The sequence below is a fragment of the Onychostoma macrolepis genome, chromosome 02 (assembly GCF_012432095.1).
Source record: "Onychostoma macrolepis isolate SWU-2019 chromosome 02, ASM1243209v1, whole genome shotgun sequence".
NCBI classification, from domain to species: domain Eukaryota; kingdom Metazoa; phylum Chordata; class Actinopteri; order Cypriniformes; family Cyprinidae; genus Onychostoma; species Onychostoma macrolepis.
In genome coordinates, this window is record NC_081156.1 from 3,384,585 (window position 1) to 3,404,983 (window position 20,399).

The 20,399-nt window shown below is 35.4% G+C and overlaps 1 protein-coding gene across 2 annotated transcripts in view; it reads left to right on the forward strand.

The window, feature by feature from the left end:
- Nucleotides 1-20,399, forward strand: part of ak5 (adenylate kinase 5) — a 119,855-nt gene that overhangs the window by 13,723 nt on the left and 85,733 nt on the right. The gene's annotated exons all lie outside the window — the stretch shown is intronic.

The following is a 20,399-nucleotide window of genomic DNA, read 5'->3' on the forward strand; positions in this document are numbered from 1 at the left end:
GGCAAATGTGAGATGAGCCTTTGTGTTATTTTTGGTCAGCAGTGGCTTTTGCCTTGGAACTCTCCCATGGATGCTGTTTTTGCCCAGTCTCTTTCTTATTGTTGAATCATGAACACTGATCTTAATTGAGGCAAGTGAGGCCTGCAGTTCTTTAGATGTTGTTCTGGGTTCTTTTATGACCTTCTGAGTCGTCGTTGCGCTCTTGGAGTAATTTTGGTAGGCTGGCTACTCCTGGGAAGGTTCACCTCTCTTCCAAGTTTTCTCCATTTGTGGATAATGGCTCTGACCATGGTTTGCTGGAGTCCCAAAGCCTTAGAAATGGCTTTATAACCCTTTCCAGACTGATACATGTAAACTATTTGGCTTCTCATCTGTTCTTGAATTTCTTTTGATTGCGGCATGATGTGTTGCTCTTTAAGCATGATTCACTTTGTCAGACAGGTTCTGTTTAAGTGATTTCCACTGCATGAAAAGAGCTGTATACGGACCGGTAAACCGTTATACACACAGCAGAATTTCGGACAAATTGGGAGTATTACTGACCCGACACGGAAATACCATGGGTCCGTATACTGCCAGATACGTACCAATTCGGATGTAGGTTACTGACATACATATACTGAAAATAGTAAATAGTATCCAAAACATAAAAACAGCCACAAACATATTTCAACAGAAAGCAACATGTAAAAATACATCTACTTTGAATGAAAGATTTCAAACAAATTCAGTAAATAACACATGAAATGAAGTGTCCCAGCAGACTCGCTGTAGATCCTGTGAGCGTCCACATCAACAACATCTTCCTCATCTTACATTGAGCTCAACCATTTCTGTCCTCCACAATGCTCTTTCTGTGATTGTCTTGGTTAACCTTGTCTCCAGCAACTGCAAAACAAACTGTAATCACTACAGGATAATAGCCTATTTAAGAAGTTACATCATGTCAATTTCTAAACTTAATGTTGTCTCTCTTTGGCTTTTTGGCTGCAACCGTGATTGAGTGTTTCAGCTGGTCCTTTCCAGAGTGAAACTATGAAAACTTCTTCCTCATAGCCTCATCATAAGACATAAAATAAAGACATAAAATGTGTTTAGTAAAGGAAAATATGTAATTGGATAGGTGAAACAATGCAACAACTGGATAATAAAACATTGCAACAACCTTCTGAACTTATGTTACCGTTTATAATCTCTGAAGATGAGCTGAGCCAGTCTTGTGTGTAGGATACTGTAGAAAAGAGGAAACATTATCTGAGAAAAATGACAGTATAAATATAGTTTTGACATTAAATATATTAGTTTTACTCCAATATAAATAATAATCTTACTTGGTTTGTGCATGCTGTTGAAGTGGATTCTTCCCAGAAATGTGCAAGCTTACAAATGTTTCAGTCTGTAGCTGTTGGTGTCCTCAAGAAGTGTGACTTGAGATCAGGTCAAACAAAAAAGTCTTAGCCGGGGGTGGGGTGTGTGTGTGTGGGGGTGGGGGTGTGTTTGTGGTTGTGGGAGAGAATCGTTTATGAAGAGTTAGATATTTTGGAGACCAATGCTATTTGACACACATTTTACATAAAATATTTATCAGGGGAGATATCTTTTGAAAGTATTGTTTGTCTATATGTAGTTTATAATTATAATTATATATATATATATATATATATGTGACCCTGGACCCCAAAACCAGTCTTAAGTCGCTGGGGTATATTTTGTAGCAATAGCCAAAAATACATTGTATAGGTCAAAATTATTCATTTTTCTTTTTTGCCAAAAATCATTAGGATATTAAGTAAAGATCATGTTCCATGAAGATATTTAGTGAATTTCCTACCGTAAATATATAAAAACTTTATTTTTTGATTAGTAATATGCATAGCTAAGAACTTAATTTGGACAACGTTACAGGTGATTTTCTCAATATTTTGATTTTTTTTTTTTTTTTTTGCACCCTCAGATTCCAGATTCAAATAGTTGTATCTCGGCCAAATATTGTCAGATACTAACAAAGCTTATTTATTCATCTTTCTGATGATGCAGAAATCACAATTTCGAAAAATTGACACTTATGACTGGTTTTGTTGTCCAGGGTCACATATTCTCTTTGATAGTTTTGACTAAACACAACTATTGAACAGTTCCACTGTTGCCCAGGAAAAGATACACATCATACACATTTTGAGGCTGTTTTGTGAAACTTCCCTGGCTCACTCCCTCCCTCCACCTGGGAACACAGTAAACACATATGAAAGGTCTGACAGCCATCAGTCCTCACAACCAGCAGTGTTTCAGCTGTATATGTCCATGAAACTTCACGGATTCCTGTATTTGTCCGTGTACACCGGAGTACATGGGTATTTCTGGAAATTTACTGTTCTGTGTAACATGGCTCAGGTAATTTCCACATACATCTGGCAAACCTGAAATTACACGGCAGTTTACCTTGGCCAGATATTACAACAGGTCTGGCAGTAATCAGGTCTGGGTTTGGCTAGTGAAATTTAACTCAGCTTTCTAAAATAATGTGGTTAATCACAGTTCTTTCATGATTTAACAAGAGGGGGCAATTAATTATTCACGTAGGGCCAGGTAGGTTTGGACAGCTTTTTTCCCTTAATAAATGAAATCATCATTTAAAAACTGCATTTTGTATTTACTTGCATTATCTTTGCGTAATATTAAAATTTGTTTGATTATCTGAATCTTTTAAGTTTGACAAATATACAAAAAAATTTAAAAACCAGAAAGGGGGCAAAAACCTTTTCACGGCACTGTATACAGTTATAAACTATAAACTTATAGTAGCATGCGGTTTTATTATGTGATTGCTTATGACAAACCTGTGAAATGACAACCCTCACTGCCTTGACTGAGTTTTTTTGCCTATCATTTGCATGAAGTTGAACATTTCTCACATTTTTGACTGTCACCACTCCTTTACTGTCATTAGAGAATAGAGAATAGAGAGCTCCAATAGAGAATGAACTGAAAACACCCTCTCATCTCCAGTGCTAGGTAGATTACTTATAAATGTAAAATATAAATCGGTTTGTTACTGATTACAAAATACGGGACAAAAACTGTAGTTGCAAATTGTAACATAATCCATGCATTATACATTTTAGGTAATATAAGAAGACTACTTTTTGATTGCTTTTAGATTACTTTTGACCTAACTTGTATATCAAATGGATTTAAATAGGATAATCTTGTACCATGTTGATATAAAAATATAAAGAGAAAGAAAATATATTCTATTTTTTGTGATTAACAACATTAAGTGCATAAAAAATTACATAACATCAATGTTTACCACACTGGGGTTCATGAAAGGAACTTTCAGCTGGGTTTTAATGAACAACGGATAATTAAATCATGAAAATGTAAAACAAAATAAATTATTTTAAAATAACAATCAAAATAAAACACTTACGAAAAAAGATTAAATATTTTATTTGCTTACTGCATGTCATGTGACCATTAACCAAACGCCAGTGAACTGTGAACATGCAAATGTGTTACTTAATTATTAATTTACCTTATTAATCTCAGGGGGTATTTCAAGTAAATATATTAGGCAAAGAAGGATCGGCTGAAAAAAAATTGGGAATCCCTACATTACAAGTAAATAAGAAATAATCTGATTTTTTATTTATTTATTTTTTTTTGCATGTTATGTGTTTGAAAGACAAAATCATAGAATAAAAAAAAAAAAAAGCATTCTCACTAAATGTGTGATGTGGCTAATGGACTACATTACTAACTACATTTTTTGTCATGTAATTTGGAATCAGTAACAGATTAAAATTTGTAAATAATCTACCCAGCTCTGTAGATGGTTAGGGATTAGGGTTTGTTTTAGGGTTACTTGCATGTAATTATGCATAATTTATTGTTTTTATAATAGTATTACGTGTAACAAGTACACTTTAAAATAAAGTGTTACCAAAATAACTGTAGTCTGATTAGTATTTTTGAGTATTGAGTATTTTTAAAATGTCGATAATGGCAGAGAACAGGACGAGGAGGAGTAGAACTGTTGAATAAAGTCTTTATTTTTATTTTCTTTGCGCACAAAAAGTATTCTCATAGCTTCTTAAAATTACGGTTGAACCACTGATGTCTGGACTATTTTACTGATGTACTTACTACGTTTCTGGGCCAGGGAACATTTCAGTTGCGTTGCTGTCTATGGAGGTTCAGAAAGCTCTCAGATTTCGTAAAAAAAATCTTAATTTGTTTTACAAAGATGAATGAAGGTCTTACTGGTTTGGAAAGACATTAGGGTGAGTAATTAATGACAGAATTTTCATTTTTTGTGGGAGCTAACCTTTTGAAGTTTGATTACATACTGTACTATATATACAGTATGTTTGAATAAGAACATGTCCTGTAGATGAATTGCATGGGAGAAGAAGATCACTGTCAGCCAACCTGCCCTGGTTTATTAGCTTCAGAAGCTTCTGCCAATTCTGTCATGACTAGCCTGCAGCATGAATAACTTCGAAGCATTAGTGAACAAGTTCGCTTTTCTCCAATAGCATTCAGGGCTTGTCACAGCGCACTCAACTGCAGAGTGTTCTGAAGCAAAGCAGCACTGAATATACAACAAGTCAGAATTGCAATAGCTAATGGACTAGATTCTCACGGTCAAGTGGGTAATTTGAGAAGACAGGACTGCCATTACTGTGTTTACACTGCTGAAGCCTTATTTAGCTTTTAAAAGGGACTCAGTGATTAACATTGTGTGTTCCTTGTAAAATTAGAAGGAAAAAAAAAACCTGAATATATTTTAAATATAATTTATCTCTGTCAGACAGATGCTTAAAGAAATTCAGGGAAGGTTCTAAAATACTCTTGTGAATTATGGTATGATTGCCTTTGAAGCCCAACTTATCACGTCATGCCACCGTCTTTCATCCGAACTGATTTTAAACTGAGCCGTTTAAAATAACCCAGAATTACAAAGCACATTTTCCCTGCAGGTACTTGATCTATGAGGACTAAATTGCTACAGAAATGAGTTTCCTGTATTTTGAAAGCTGCATGTTAAAAGAGCAACCATCTCTGCTATTAAAACAACCAATCAACTACTATTGAAGTACATTAAATTGTGAATGACTTGTGCGTGCTGATTTTAATCAAACATACACACATTTAAAAAAGATCATAATTTTAAAAGTAAAAGACTGTGAAACCTGTTAATTGGTTAACAGTGTAAAACTGTTATAAACCCAATGGCACATTTCATGGTTAAATGTAAATTTTCGGGGAAGTAAAAACATCATCTTCATATTATTTATAATTAAATGAAAATGTTTATAGCCATAATTGATGTTAAATGCAATTAATTAAACTTAACTTATGTTGTCTTTGAGATATGGTTAAAGTGGACTGTGGAGTAGTAAAGTAAAATGCACTTTAATGTCATATTTTTTTAAACTTGTACTGTATGTCATAATGTATTTGTTGATATTTGTTGGTATTTGTTGCAATTTAAAACTTTTAATATATATCAACTTCTAATGCTATAACACTACAGTTAAAATTATGTTATGTGATTTAGTATGGTAGTCAACACTTCAAAATAAGTATAATTTAAAGCACAAAAACGCTTATGATTTAAATTGTACTTTAAAGTCCTTTTTTATTTTACATTATTGCAAAGTGGTGTTTTAAGAAACTACCATGAAAGTGTGTTCTGTACACTTAAGTGTTTTTTATTTGAAGAATATTATATTATCTTTAAAAATATATATACTTTCAATATTTGAAGTACACCACAAATGTAAATTCAATTCAATTCAGCACACTTCTTTTTCACAAGTGGTTGCTTTAATGGGAAATTATCACATACATATCTAACTCTGACAAAACACTGAGACAGTTTTGGCAAGCTGCGATGGGAGAATGGCTTGTGAACCGATATTTCACACCCTGTTGATTCACATCTGCATGAGTGACTTGTCTGCGTAACACAAGTCAGATCTCAAACATGTACTTGAAATCCTCTATTCCCTGTGTTTTTGACAGGAACCACTTGACCCAGATGGGATTCGAGCTATGACAGGTGTATATTAATGTCTGTAAACCTGTCAAAAGGAGCTAATGTCAGCCTCGCTAAGAGGAAATCATGTGACAATTCTCAATTGCAGGTCTCAATGCACTTTCATTTCTAAATGACAGCCTTTTCCTTCAAGTATCATCATGGCTAATTAGTTTGTTCCCACACTTTTTCTGTTTTCTAAGACAGTGGGTTTAGGAGGTAGTATGTTAGCTGTTATGGCTAACTCAAAGCTTGGCTGCCCCTTACCCTTCAACGCACTTGCTGTCGGTCTCAAATTAACCTTTGAGTTTTACATCAACACAAGATTGCTAGTCTGGATTTGAAAATGGCGGAAGTCACCACCTGTAAATGTCACATGGTGTGGTTTCCAAGCTGCGAAGGATGTGATCACCGAGTTCAGTCTGTCTACTTGAGCAGTAAAATTTAATGAGTACCAAGAATCAGATATGCTTCTGTCTCTTTCTCTCCGTTTCTTTCCATCCCTCACACTTGTTTGCAGCCTTCCTCATTTCACACCAATTATCTAAGAGGTGCTTTAACGTAGGCAGAGAACTGTGAGGAACGCACTTGTTGCTGCCAGAAAGTAGATTTGCAACACTGTCTGCTTATCTCAGAAATGAACTCATGATGCCACATTATCTGCTTGACTTTCTTTTGCAGGTATGGCATGTAATGGTATGCAGTTTTGTGCAGTGGTGGGTAATTTTTCTTATCTACCAGTCACACTGGCAGACTAAATGTAACACTGTGTCCTAACCAGACTCAATTCCAGCATTTTTAGTGTGAAAATGCTGTGTGACGTGTCACAGTCACCAGCTAATATGGGGATATTTGATGTTATGTTAGTACAGATGGTTAGGACAAAAAATAAAAATATTTTACATAACTTATCACATCACCACAACAAAAATGAGTGTCTTGGTAACATCTAAAATAAGTGGTTATAACATCTAAACTGATTTTATTCACCAGCTATAAAAAATAAGTAACCTTTAGCATACTTTAAAAATTGTACTTACTATGGACATAATTTGCTTTAAAGGGTTCATCGGATGCAAAATTCACTTCAAGTTGTTTGAATATAAATGTGTGTTGGAAGTGTGTGTACACATCCATCCTATAATGATAAAAATCCACCCAGTGTTTTTTTTATTTTTTTTTTTATTTTAAAATCCCTTAAAAGACCTTGTCAATCTCCCACGATAGTTGATTGACAAGGTCTTACCTTAGACTCGCCCTGAGTGAACTGTAAACAGTCCGACCGCCATTGTGTCGACTCCGGTGCAGGGGAAAACAAGAACGTCTCTGATTAAGCGATTGAAGTGTTTTGTTGTTGGATGTAATAAGGAATAAAGCATTCGTCATTAACTCCCAACATCTGAGCCACTGAAGACGCAGAGCATTAACGTTACTTTCGCTTTGAAGTGAATGCGCCGATCACGATCTGCCTAAATGCATCTATGTTCGCACGGCCTCCAATGACCCCTTCAAAAAAGTAAATTTAAGTGTAAACAGAATGCAGTGTTTTTGGACACTTAATTGCATGTTATTTAAAATGAATGGCATTGTATATTTAAATATTATATATTGAATGCAATTGTTTGAAGTTAAGAGTGCTTTTTTGAGCAACTACAGAAGGACTTGAGTACATTTTTATATTTAAGTTTATAATTACTTCTCTTTGGCTTTGAAATATGGTTAAAGTGTACTGTCAAATACACTTTCTAATATGCTTTAATTTCTTTTGAATTAAAGTATTGTATGCCATATTTAACCCTAAAAGGGGCAACATATGCTTGGGATACAAACATTTGAGAGGCTGTGGGGAGAGGCAGGGAAAGTGTAGGTTTCATTTCTTGGTTTCATGTTGAAAGAGTGTTTGTTGTGAATATTTAGATATATTGACTTTGTTCATACATTCTTTGTTTAGCTCATGGGCAGCATTTAAAACTGCATGGCCGCCTGTAATGGGAAATCTACTCACCCTCTGATAAAAGTTGATCAGTTCACATATTTACACATGTTGGAGGGGACTTACCTGTTTAAAAAGCTGTTGTTCAGCATTGGTTTATTAGGTTAACATTGAAATTTTATGAGTGAAATGCTTACATTTTTTGTAATCTGTCTCTAAATGTTTGTATCTCAGGGGATATGTCGCCCTTTTAGGGGTATAAATCAAGATATAAAAAAAAACAACTAATATATATATATATATATATTTTAGTGGTGGGCATAGATACATTTTTTTAATCTAGATTAATCTCACTGTAATCTTGGAATTAATCTAGATTAAAATGGCTCATTTGAATTCTGCCAAGTAGATCAGAATAAATTCACTACTAGTAGTAAACAACTAGCAGTCATCAAGAAGCAAACATAATATGGTGGTAATTCGTGGTGTCGTGGTAATTAATAGGCTAATTAATTAAATTAAATTATGTAATTTAAAATTACATAAGGTAGCCTACCTAAAGGCTTTTGCGTTTTTTCCCGACATAAAAATAAAGGGGATTTAATATTGATAATAACATTGAGGACATTGTATGATTATTCCTTAAAGATAAGGTTTTAATAGTTTTAGTAGTAGTAGTCTATTACGTTCTGCCCAATGTCTTCAAGTGAAACCGAACTTTTATTTTGACGGGTTGCCTTGAATACCTTTACATTTCTGTGTATATGATATGAGGATAGTTTTTCTCAAATGAAACGCTCGAATGCTCATGAAGTGACTCTCAGAGCAGTTCTGGAGATGTTGTTCATGTATTTATGTCCTCATTTAGTGAGACGACAGACGTTAATATCACCGCAAGCGTTGCGCGCTTCTGTATGAGTAAACAAACCCGCGCGTCTGCGCCATACATTAACACAGAGACACACAGAAGTCATATTTAAATAGACGTTTTGCGGCTTAATATTTACAAATAGGAGTGGGAGTGTGCTCACTTGTGTGTGCGCCACGCTTGTTTGTGTGTGTATATATGTGTGCACGCCGAACCGGGCGGAACACCGCTGTGCGCAATACAGAGAGCGCTACCATGTAAAGTAGAGACATAAATGACACGCCGTCGTGTAAATAAGATAAATAACATAAGGCTATTTAGTTTGTTTAATAAAAGAACAAGGTATACACCTGTTCTATAGGGAAGGTAACATTGAATGACTTCTTTTGTGGTCTGGCGCTATAGAGAAAATAAAATTAAATAAAATCAACTTGACCTTCAAGGGGCGGGGGTGCCGTTGGGCGGGCCGCCCCTAAAATAATGGTAGGGGAAACACTGAGATTTCCATTGGGAAGCTTCTTAAAATAAATTTTCCTGAAGCAAACCCAGCGGCTTCATAGCTGCATCCATGTTAGCACGCATACACACAGGTCGAAGACTCGTTCTCGCCCCTACAGTGCAATTCGGCTAGGTATACATCCGCTAAAATATCAAGGTGAAAGTCATCATAGCTTGCGTAGTATAGACCCAGCTCCCAACCCAACTTTGAGAATAGATTAACGGCAATATTTTTTATCGCCCGATAAGAGTCTCACGTTAACGCAGCACGTTAACGCCGATAACGCCCACCACTAATATATATATATATATATATATATATATATATATATATATATAGATATATATATATATATATATATATATATATATATATATATATATATATATATATATATATATATATATATATATAGATTAGTGGTGGGCATAGATTTAATTTTTTAATCTAGATTAATCTCACTGTAATCTTGGAATTAATCTAGATTAATCTAGATTAAAATGGCTCATTTGAATTCTGCCAAATACATCAGAATAAATTCACTACTAGTAGTAAACAAATAGCAGTCATCAAGAAGGAAACATAATATGGTGGTAATTCGTGGTGTCGTGATAATTACTAGGCTAATTAATTAAATTAAATTATGTAATTTAAAATTACATAATTTTAAATTACATTCCGTTCCGTTTTTTCCCGACATAAAAATAAAGGGGATTTAATATTGATAATAACATTGAAGACATTGTATGATTATTCTTTAAAGATAAGGTTTTAATAGTTTTAGTAGTAGTAGTCTATTACGTTCTGCCCAATGTCTTCAAGTGAAACCGAACTTTTATTTTGACGGGTTGCCGTGAATACCTTTACATTTCTGTGTATATGATGAGGATAGTTTTTCTCTAAGTAACTCTCAGAGCAGTTCTGGAGATGTTGTTCATGTATTTATGTCCTCATTTAGTGAGACGACAGACGTTGATATTGCCGCATAGCGTTGCGGCGCTTCTGTATGAGTAAACAAACCCGCTGCGTCTGCGCCATACATTAACACAGAGACACACAGAAGTCATATTTAAATAGACGTTTTGCGGCTTAATATTTACAAATAGGAGTGGGAGTGTGCTCACTTGTGTGTGCGCTTACGTTTGTTTGTGTGTGTATATATGTGTGCACGCGAACCGGGGCGGAACACCGCTGTGCGCGCAATACAGAGAGCGCTACCATGTAAAGTAGAGACATAAATGACACGCCGTCGTGTAAATAAGATAAATAACATAAGGCTATTTAGTTTGTTTAATAAAAGAACAAGGTATACACCTGTTCTATAGGGAAGGTAACATTGAATGACTTCTTTTGTGGTCTGGCGCTATAGAGAAAATAAAATTTAATAAAATCAACTTGACCTTCAAGGGGGGCCGGGGGTGCCGTTGGGGGCGGGCCGCCCCTAAAATAATGGTAGGGGAAACACTGAGATTTCCATTGGGAAGCTTCTTAAAAATAAATTTTCCCTGAAGCAAACCCAGCGGCTTCATAGCTGCATCCATGTTAGCACGCATACACACAGGTCGAAGACTCGTTCTCGCCCCTACAGTGCAATTCGGCTAGGTATACATCCGCTAAAATATCAAGGTGAAAGTCATCATAGCTTGCGTAGTATAGACCCAGCTCCCAACCCAACTTTGAGAATAGATTAACGGCAATATTTTTTTTATCGCCCGATAAGAGTCTCACGTTAACGCAGCACGTTAACGCCGATAACGGCCCACCACTAATATATATATATATATATATATATATATATATATATAGATAGATAGATAGATAGATAGATATATATATATATATAGATATATATATATATATATATATATATATATATATATATATATATATATATATATATATATAGATTAGTGGTGGGCATAGATTTAATTTTTTAATCTAGATTAATCTCACTGTAATCTTGGAATTAATCTAGATTAATCTAGATTAAAATGGCTCATTTGAATTCTGCCAAATACATCAGAATAAATTCACTACTAGTAGTAAACAAATAGCAGTCATCAAGAAGGAAACATAATATGGTGGTAATTCGTGGTGTCGTGATAATTACTAGGCTAATTAATTAAATTAAATTATGTAATTTAAAATTACATAATTTTAAATTACATTCCGTTCCGTTTTTTCCCGACATAAAAATAAAGGGGATTTAATATTGATAATAACATTGAAGACATTGTATGATTATTCTTTTAAAGATAAGGTTTTAATAGTTTTAGTAGTAGTAGTCTATTACGTTCTGCCCAATGTCTTCAAGTGAAACCGAACTTTTATTTTGACGGGTTGCCGTGAATACCTTTACATTTCTGTGTATATGATGAGGATAGTTTTTCTCTAAGTAACTCTCAGAGCAGTTCTGGAGATGTTGTTCATGTATTTATGTCCTCATTTAGTGAGACGACAGACGTTGATATTGCCGCAAGCGTTGCGCGCTTCTGTATGAGTGAACATACAGTATGTATGGTGTATGGGGCGCCTAAAATAATGTAGGGGAAACACTGAGATTTATACTGTATGCAATTAGTATACTGCATTATCTTTACTGCAAACTTAAAATCCTATAACTTTTTTTATACTTTCGTTTTTTTAAATGCTTTCAATAATCTGCTGTGTGTCTTCTTTAAAAAGAGACCAACCTTAGTTCTGTAATCCAAAGCGTTCAGGAATTACAACCATGTTGTAACAAGCATTGATAAACAAGTGTTCTGTTTTCAGTGAATTTATACCCCCAAAGGGGCAACGTATCCTGGGGGATGCAATCATTAAAGTCAAATTTTGAAAAAAAAAATAATAATAATAAAAATCATGAATTTGTATTGAGTCCCAATATGGAAAATAGCAATAAATGAATTTTCTAATGTCTCTTTATGGTAGTACCCCTTTTAGGCTTAAATATATTTGTAATTACACAATATAGATAATATATTCTTTTAAAGTATAATTATTAAACATTAATATAATACTATGGTGGCCGAGAGAGCTCAACGCACTGCAACTTCAGAAAACACATGCAAATAGAAAAAAGCACCAGCAAATCAAGAAAACATCTTCATCAGTTTGACAGCAGGTGGTGCAAATGCTCACAACGCAAACAAATAAAGAAACGCACGTTGTGTTCTTAATTTGCAGGTGTTCTTTCTATTTGCAGTGCGTTGAGGTCTCTCGGCCACTGTATAACACACTACTTGCATATAAAGTACTTTACAAGTACATTTACTTTTAATTTGACATTATGACAGTTACATTTTTACATTTAAAAGTGTGCTAAGAAACAAGTGTACTCTCTTTAATGGACCATTTATTTACTATTATATTATCTGCTGAAAGTATACTGTATATAGGGCCAGATATACTAAACAAGGCAAATTACTGTCAGAGTGCAATTCCATGCCTCCTTCTGGCAGCAACAATCACAGCCATGTCAAGAGCAAAATGAGTTAAACAAGCTTTTTTGGGGCAGTAAATAATGGCACAAATACCAGTAAATTGACTCCCGCAAACCTTAGTAAATCATGTTGCGTGATTCATTTAAATGTTCTCCCCTCCCATAAATTTTGCATCTAAAAGGGAAACTCCTACAAATGCATATGCAATAAGGTCAGCTGCATTTCTGTCATGACTAAAGCAAGTTAGCTTTTCTCTGATCACATTCAGGGGCTTGTCACTTTCATCTGTCCTGTGTTCAAAAGCAAGGCAGCACTGAAGACGCAATATACTGTAACATATCAGAATTGGCATAGCTAATGGCCTTGATTCTCACGGTCGAGAGGGTAATTACGCAAATGGATGGTACAGTTGCTAAGAAGTGGACATGCTAAGTCGGAAATATTTATTATTACGGAATCAAACTGATTATGCTAGGTTATACCACTGATTTTCATTTTAATAGGTTTTTTTCAGTCCAGGCAGATGAGGTAGAAATAGGTCTTTCAGCTAAAAATTGCACTAATTTGATGAATAAAATAATAAAACTGCAGGGTCTTCAGCCACTATGGCTGTTGAGGAACAAAGCTAATTTCTCATCCTTTTCAGAGAAGAAATTAATGGGGGCTTGGGACAAAAATGCAAAATTAAATAAAAATGCCCCCAAAAATGCAAGGTGTGGGTGCACAAAATGCCCCTGTATGAGTTCTTAAGTGTCAGTTTTTTGAAATTGAGATTTATACATCATCTGAATAAATAAGCTTTCCATTGATGTATGGTTTGTTAGGATAGGACAATATTTGGCCGAGATACAACTATTTGAAAATCTGTAATCTGAGGGAGCAAAAAAATCTAAATATTGAGAAAATCACCTTTAAAGTTGTCCAAATGAAGTTCTTAGCAATGCATATGACTAATCAAAAATGAAGTTTTGATATATTTACGGTAAGAAATTTACAAAATATCTTCATGGAACATGACTTAACATGACTTATATTATCCTATCCTTAATATCCTAATGATTTTTGGCATAAAAGAAACAAATATAATTTTGACACATACAATGTATTTTTGGCTGTTGCTACAAATATACCCCAGCGACTTAAGACTGGTTTTGTGCTCCAGGGTCATATATATATATATATATATATATATATATATATATATATATATATACATACACAGTGGGGCAAAAAGTATTTAGTCAGCCACCAATTGTGCAAGTTCTCCCACTTAAAAAGATGAGAGAGGCCTGTAATTTTCATCATAGGTATACCTCAACTATGAGAGACAAAATGAGAAAAAATCCAGAAAATCACATTGTAGGATTTTTAAAGAATTTATTTGCAAATTATGGTGGAAAATAAGTATTTGGTCAATAACAAAATTTCATCTCAATACTTTGTTATATACCCTTTGTTGGCAATGACAGAGGTCAAACGTTTTCTGTAAGTCTTCACGAGGTTTTCACACACTGTTGCTGGTATTTTGGCCCATTCCTCCATGCAGATCTCCTCTAGAGCAGTAATGTTTTGGGGCTGTCGCTGGGCAACACGGACTTTCAACTCCCTCCAAAGATTTTCGATGGGGTTGAGATCTGGAGACTGGCTAGGCCACTCCAGGACCTTGAAATGCTTCTTATGAAGCCACTCCTTCATTGCCCGGGCGGTGTGTTTGGGATCATTGTCATGCTGAAAGACCCAGCCACGTTTCATCTTCAATGCCCTTGCTGATGGAAGGAGGTTTTCACTCAAAATCTCACGATACATGGCCCCATTCATTCTTTCGTTTACACGGATCAGTCATCCTGGTCCCTTTGCAGAAAAACAGCCCCAAAGCATGATGTTTCCACCCCATGCTTCACAGTAGGTATGGTGTTCTTTGGATGCAACTCAGCATTCTTTCTCCTCCAAACACGACAAGTTGAGTTTTTACCAAAAAGTTCTATTTTGGTTTCATCTGACCATATGACATTCTCCCAATCCTCTTCTGGATCATCCAAATGCTCTCTAGCAAACTTCAGACGGGCCCGGACATGTACTGGCTTAAGCAGGGGACACGCCTGGCACTGCAGGATTTGAGGCCTTTGTTACTTTGGTCCCAGCTCTCTGCAGGTCATTCACTAGGTCCCCGTGTGGTTCTGGGATTTTGCTCACAGTTCTTGTGATCATTTTGACCCCACGGGTGAGATCTTGCGTGGAGCCCCAGATCGAGGGAGATTATCAGTGGTCTTGTATGTCTTCCATTTTCTAATAATTGCTCCCACAGTTGATTTCTTCACACCAAGCTGCTTACCTATTGCAGATTCAGTCTTCACAGCCTGGTGCAGGTCTACAATTTTGTTTCTGGTGTCCTTTGACAGCTCTTTGGTCTTGGCCATGGTGGAGTTTGGAGTTGGACTGTTTGAGGTTGTGGACAGGTGTCTTTTATACTGATAACGAGTTCAAACAGATGCCATTAATACAGGTAACGAGTGGAGGACAGAGGAGCCTCTTAAAGAAGAAGTTACAGGTCTGTGAGAGCCAGAAATCTTGCTTGTTTGTAGGTGACCAAATACTTATTTTACCGAGGAATTTACCAATTAATTCTTTAAAAATCCTACAATGTGATTTTCTGGATTTTTTTTTTCTCATTTTGTCTCTCATAGTTGAGGTATACCTATGATGAAAATTACAGGCCTCTCTCATCTTTTTAAGTGGGAGAACTTGCACAATTGGTGGCTGACTAAATACTTTTTTGCCCCACTGTATATAGTGCAGCTAGAAAGTTTGTGAACCCCTTGCAGAATCTGTGAGTAATTTTAACAAAATAAGAGAGTTCATACAAAATGCATCTTATTTTTTATTTAGTACTGTCCTGAGTAAGATATTTTACATAAAATATGTTTACATTTAGTCCACAAGACAAAAAAATAGCTGAAATGATTAAAATAACCCCATTCAAATGTTTGGCAACCCTTGGTTCTTAATACTGTGTGCCAGTGTGTGGGGTTACCTGGATGATCTACGACTGTTTTTGTTTTGTGATGGTTGTTTATTGAGTCCCTTGTTTGTTCTGAACAGTTAAACTGAGCTCTGTTCTTCAGAAAAATCCTCCTTGTCCTGCAGATTCTTCACTTTTCCAGCATCTTTAGCATATTTGAACCCTTTCCAGCAGTGACTGTATGATTTTGAGATCCATCTTTTGACACTGAGGACAATTGAGGGACTCAAACATAACTATTAAAAAAGGTTCAAACATTTATTGATGCTCCAGAAGGGAACACAATGCATTAAGAGCATATAAGAGAACTTTTTGAATTTGAAGATCAAGGTAAATTGTACTTAATTTGTCTTCCGGGAAACATGCAAGTATCTTCTGTTGCTTCCGAAGGGCAGTACTGTAGCAACTCATAATGTAATAACTGCACATAATGTAAAAACTGCACGTAATGTAATAAGTATGACATTATTATTGTTCATAATGTAAAAATTTTCTCAAAACTAATTAAAATCTTGAGCTCATAATGTAATAACAATTATTACATTTTGAGAAATTTATTACATTATAAACTCACCAAAAATATTGTCAAATTTCATAATTGTAATAGGCTTTTTATTGTAATAGGCTGTACATTTCATCATCCATTGCTCGATTTCCATGCCCTTTTACATTTTTTACACACCAAAGGGTGGAGCACAGTACCAACTACAGAACGGATGCTCTCATGGCTCTCATTGTTTTTATTCAAGTATCAAAATATTCAACTTCTTCCCGTCATCGCAGTGTGGAAGGTTATCTATTATTGTGTGATGAGGGAACAGCGAACCAGTGTTGCCAGGGTAACAGCACAAGTGGTCTATTTTGAAAATACAGTCGCGGGAAAAATCACAGAGACGTTGTTTGCAGTTTTTTGGGCTACTTTTATAATGTACTGCGGCCGCCCAATGTGTATATAGACAAATAATAATTAAAATAGATCCTTTTACTAATGTGTATTATATTTGGAATGTATCTCTGGCAACTTAAGAACGGAGAGGCGGTAACATCACAAACAACGTGAGTTTCAGCAGAGCACATGTTAAGGCTTTTACACAGCAGAAATAAATATAAGAAATTATATAAGATAATAAACACACGATTACGATAGATATGGTCTGTATGTGATTTTTTTTTTTTTTAGCTGAATGTGTACATCTGAAATGCTAATTTGTGCAGCGATATAAAAGGCTTTGAATAGCATATTTTAACAACAGTAAACGACCAAATTCCACATGTGATCGCAAAAGGAAGTTATTATAAACACTCAATGGTGGTTTGAAGTGAGTTCTGAGTAAAAGTGCACTATTAATCTCATAAATTGTCTTATGTAGCATGATGCTAATATTAGCTCTAATGCAGCTGCAGAACAGGTCCAATTCTTCTTCATAATGCATTTTGTCATAATACTTCACGTAAGGTCGCAAGAAATGTTTTGTTGTATTTATTTAGAAATACTTTTGATAATAGTTGGGTAAATGTATACTGAGATTGAAGCGATGTGGCTTGGTAAAAGTTTTATTGCCAGTATAAAGGCTGATAATGGCTGAATAAAAACAAAAGAATAATGATAAAAGAATAATAAGGATTATGTCTCATACCTGTGGAAGTGTGAAAGGTTCTGTTTCCTTAAACTAGTTTGTCATGCATTTCTTTTTCAACACATTTACAGGTAAATCCTAGTATTTTAAATTTGTGATTTAATCATGATTAATCACAGTCCACGACTGTGATTAACGCGATTAACTTTTTTAATCTATTGACAGCGCTAATAATACAGTGGGTACAGAAAGTATTCAGACCCCCTTAAATTTTTCACTCTTTGTTATATTGCAGCCATTTGCTAAAATCATTTAAGTTCTTTTTTTTTCCTCATTAATGTACACACAGCAGCCCATATTGACAGAAAAACACAGAATTGTTGACATTTTTGCAGATTTATTAAAAAAGAAAAACTGAATGTATTCAGACCCTTTGCTGTGACACTCATATATTTAACTCAGGTGCTGTCCAAACTATTATGCTTTGTGGTCAAATTTATTATAGATAATTATAATTTTGTAAACATTCATTTAAATTATGTGCTGGTATTATGTGCTGTAGTGTCTTATTATTGTAATTTCATGTATTGACTCAATTCAATAAATGCATGCATTTTGTAAGGTTAGAATAAAAATACTCCTGGAAATCAATTTAAATGGGCAAATATCACCCCTTAATGGAAAAAAATGATTTTCCTGTATATTACAAAAGTAAATGTTCAATGATGGCTGGTTTTACTGTTGCATTAATTAGTTTACTGGCTGTCACAGTTTAATAGCAACCCAGATTCAGGCACTGATTCCCCTGTGTGCATCCTTATTCTCTCTACCTCCGCCTTTTCCGGAGGTGCCAGCACAGTCACTGAGAGGATTTATGAGTGAAGGCGTGCCAGGAAAAAAAATCCCAGCCTGCAGCTCGCAGACCTTCTGCGAAGACAGTCGGCCAGCACAGCAGCCGGCATTCAGCACAATCTTTCGGCTTTCCTCATCACTCATGTTTTATTAGGCTAAACATGTACTTCACATTATAAGTTACTTTTTATTCAAAGCCACTTGAATATGAAAGAGTCCACTTCATACATTACTGTGTGTTACACCATTCAATATAATTTTTTTTAATAGTCAAATCAGGCAGAAAAGTTCTGTAACCCTCTATGGTATATATGGTTAGTGTCATTTTCCTTGACTTACACACTATTTGTGAAGCCTCTGCACGGGCAACACCCAGACATGCGACGCACTCGTCGTGCCCGTCCGATTCGTGCAGGGCCAATCTGGCTTCAGTAACAGAGTAAACAGGAGTATCCCCAAAAGCGGTAGTCAATGACGACGCAATTGGAGTTACCTTTCGATAGGGAACCACAAACTTGGGCCCGTATTCACAAAACATTTTATCTCACCACTTAAGAGTTCTTCTAAATAGCAGTAAAAGATTTTAGCTAAGAGTTTTCTCTTAAAACTTATTCACAAAGCTGCTGAGACCAACTTTTACTAAGGAAAAGAGAGAAGTCTTAAGCTAAGAGTAAGGGTTGACCTTGTTGCTATGGATGATGTTAGCATGCTTACTAACTATGCACACAGTGATTGGCTGATAGTCTCTGTCAGAGATTTATTCATAGAAATATTGTAGAGCGCAATATTATGTTGCCATATTCAAATAAAGATTTTAAAATGCAGGCTAAGTGTCACTAATTAAACAAGTATATGATCAGCTAAGTTTCAGAATCTTAAATGTGTGCTGCTATACAGTTAGTGAATATGCATATAAACAGCCTTTTAATTAACAGAGTGGAATTATCACGGCAGATAGTAAGACATGCAAACGAATCACTGTTACCTCTGGCTCAATTGGTTAATGAAAACAAGGATATAATCAAAGGAAAATCTGGAGTTGGGATAACCTCCAAAACCAAAGGTGATATCTTTTTAAAAGCTCATTATCATCAAATGTTTCTGAAATGTTTACGTTCTGAGGCAGATTGCCGGTGTTCTAACAAATAATGCTACCTATCGGATTATGCTACCAACACTGTATTTTAATACTGTAAGGGTAGGTTTAAGGTTGGGGTAGGTGTTAACATGTTAACAAAGCCTCTCACCTTATTAATATCATGCTGGAAGCAAAATCTGATAGGTAGCATTTTTCATGATCGAATTATGCTACCATCTGTTTTAATGGGAGGTAGCAAAATTTGACAGGGTAGCACAAATCATCAGGACACCAGCAACAGGCTTTTTAGGATAATTTGTGGCTTGGTCTTAGTGACTTTGGAGTCCTCTTCACTACTCCTAACGTTTCACATATTTAGGAGCTAGTTTTAGCACTAAAACACTTTGTGAAATACTCTTTAATACTCCTAAATTTAGGACTGACAGCCATTATTTTTAAGATTTTCTCCTAAACTACCCCTGCCAAGCATACATCACAAAATAACTTCACATTAATTCAAATATTGTAATTTGCATGCACCACTCCTCTAAAGACATTAAAAAGTACAAAAAGTGAAAGAAAAAAAATATGGCAAAAATCTTTGAGGAATACTCATAGAACTAACATGGAGGGTATGGGATCAGCTTGGATTTAATGAAAACACTACAATGAAGACGACAACACATTTACCAATGCAGGAGATGATATGAATAACAGTGAGTCTTGTTTATTGTCTGTGTGTTTGGGGGATGGAACAAGGTTTGAACAGACCCTAGACTGTGTGTTGTGTGACTGTGTTCGGTGACCAGGCAACCAATAACAGTGTCACCACAACTAACCTCAGTAACTGAATTAGCTTTGACTCTCACAGAATAGAGATGGGCAGCAGCAATGAAGGGATTTAAAACCCAATTATGAGACGAGTGCAGAACGAGAGGGGATCAGACCACAGCTTTAACAGCGATCATTACAGGATTACCAAATACCTCCTCTGCGAGCAAAGCCGAGAGACACAGTCTCCCCAGCCTGTTCAAATGTCAGCTAAATATTATTCCAGTATGTCAGTCCTTTGGAGGAGGTAGCTTGA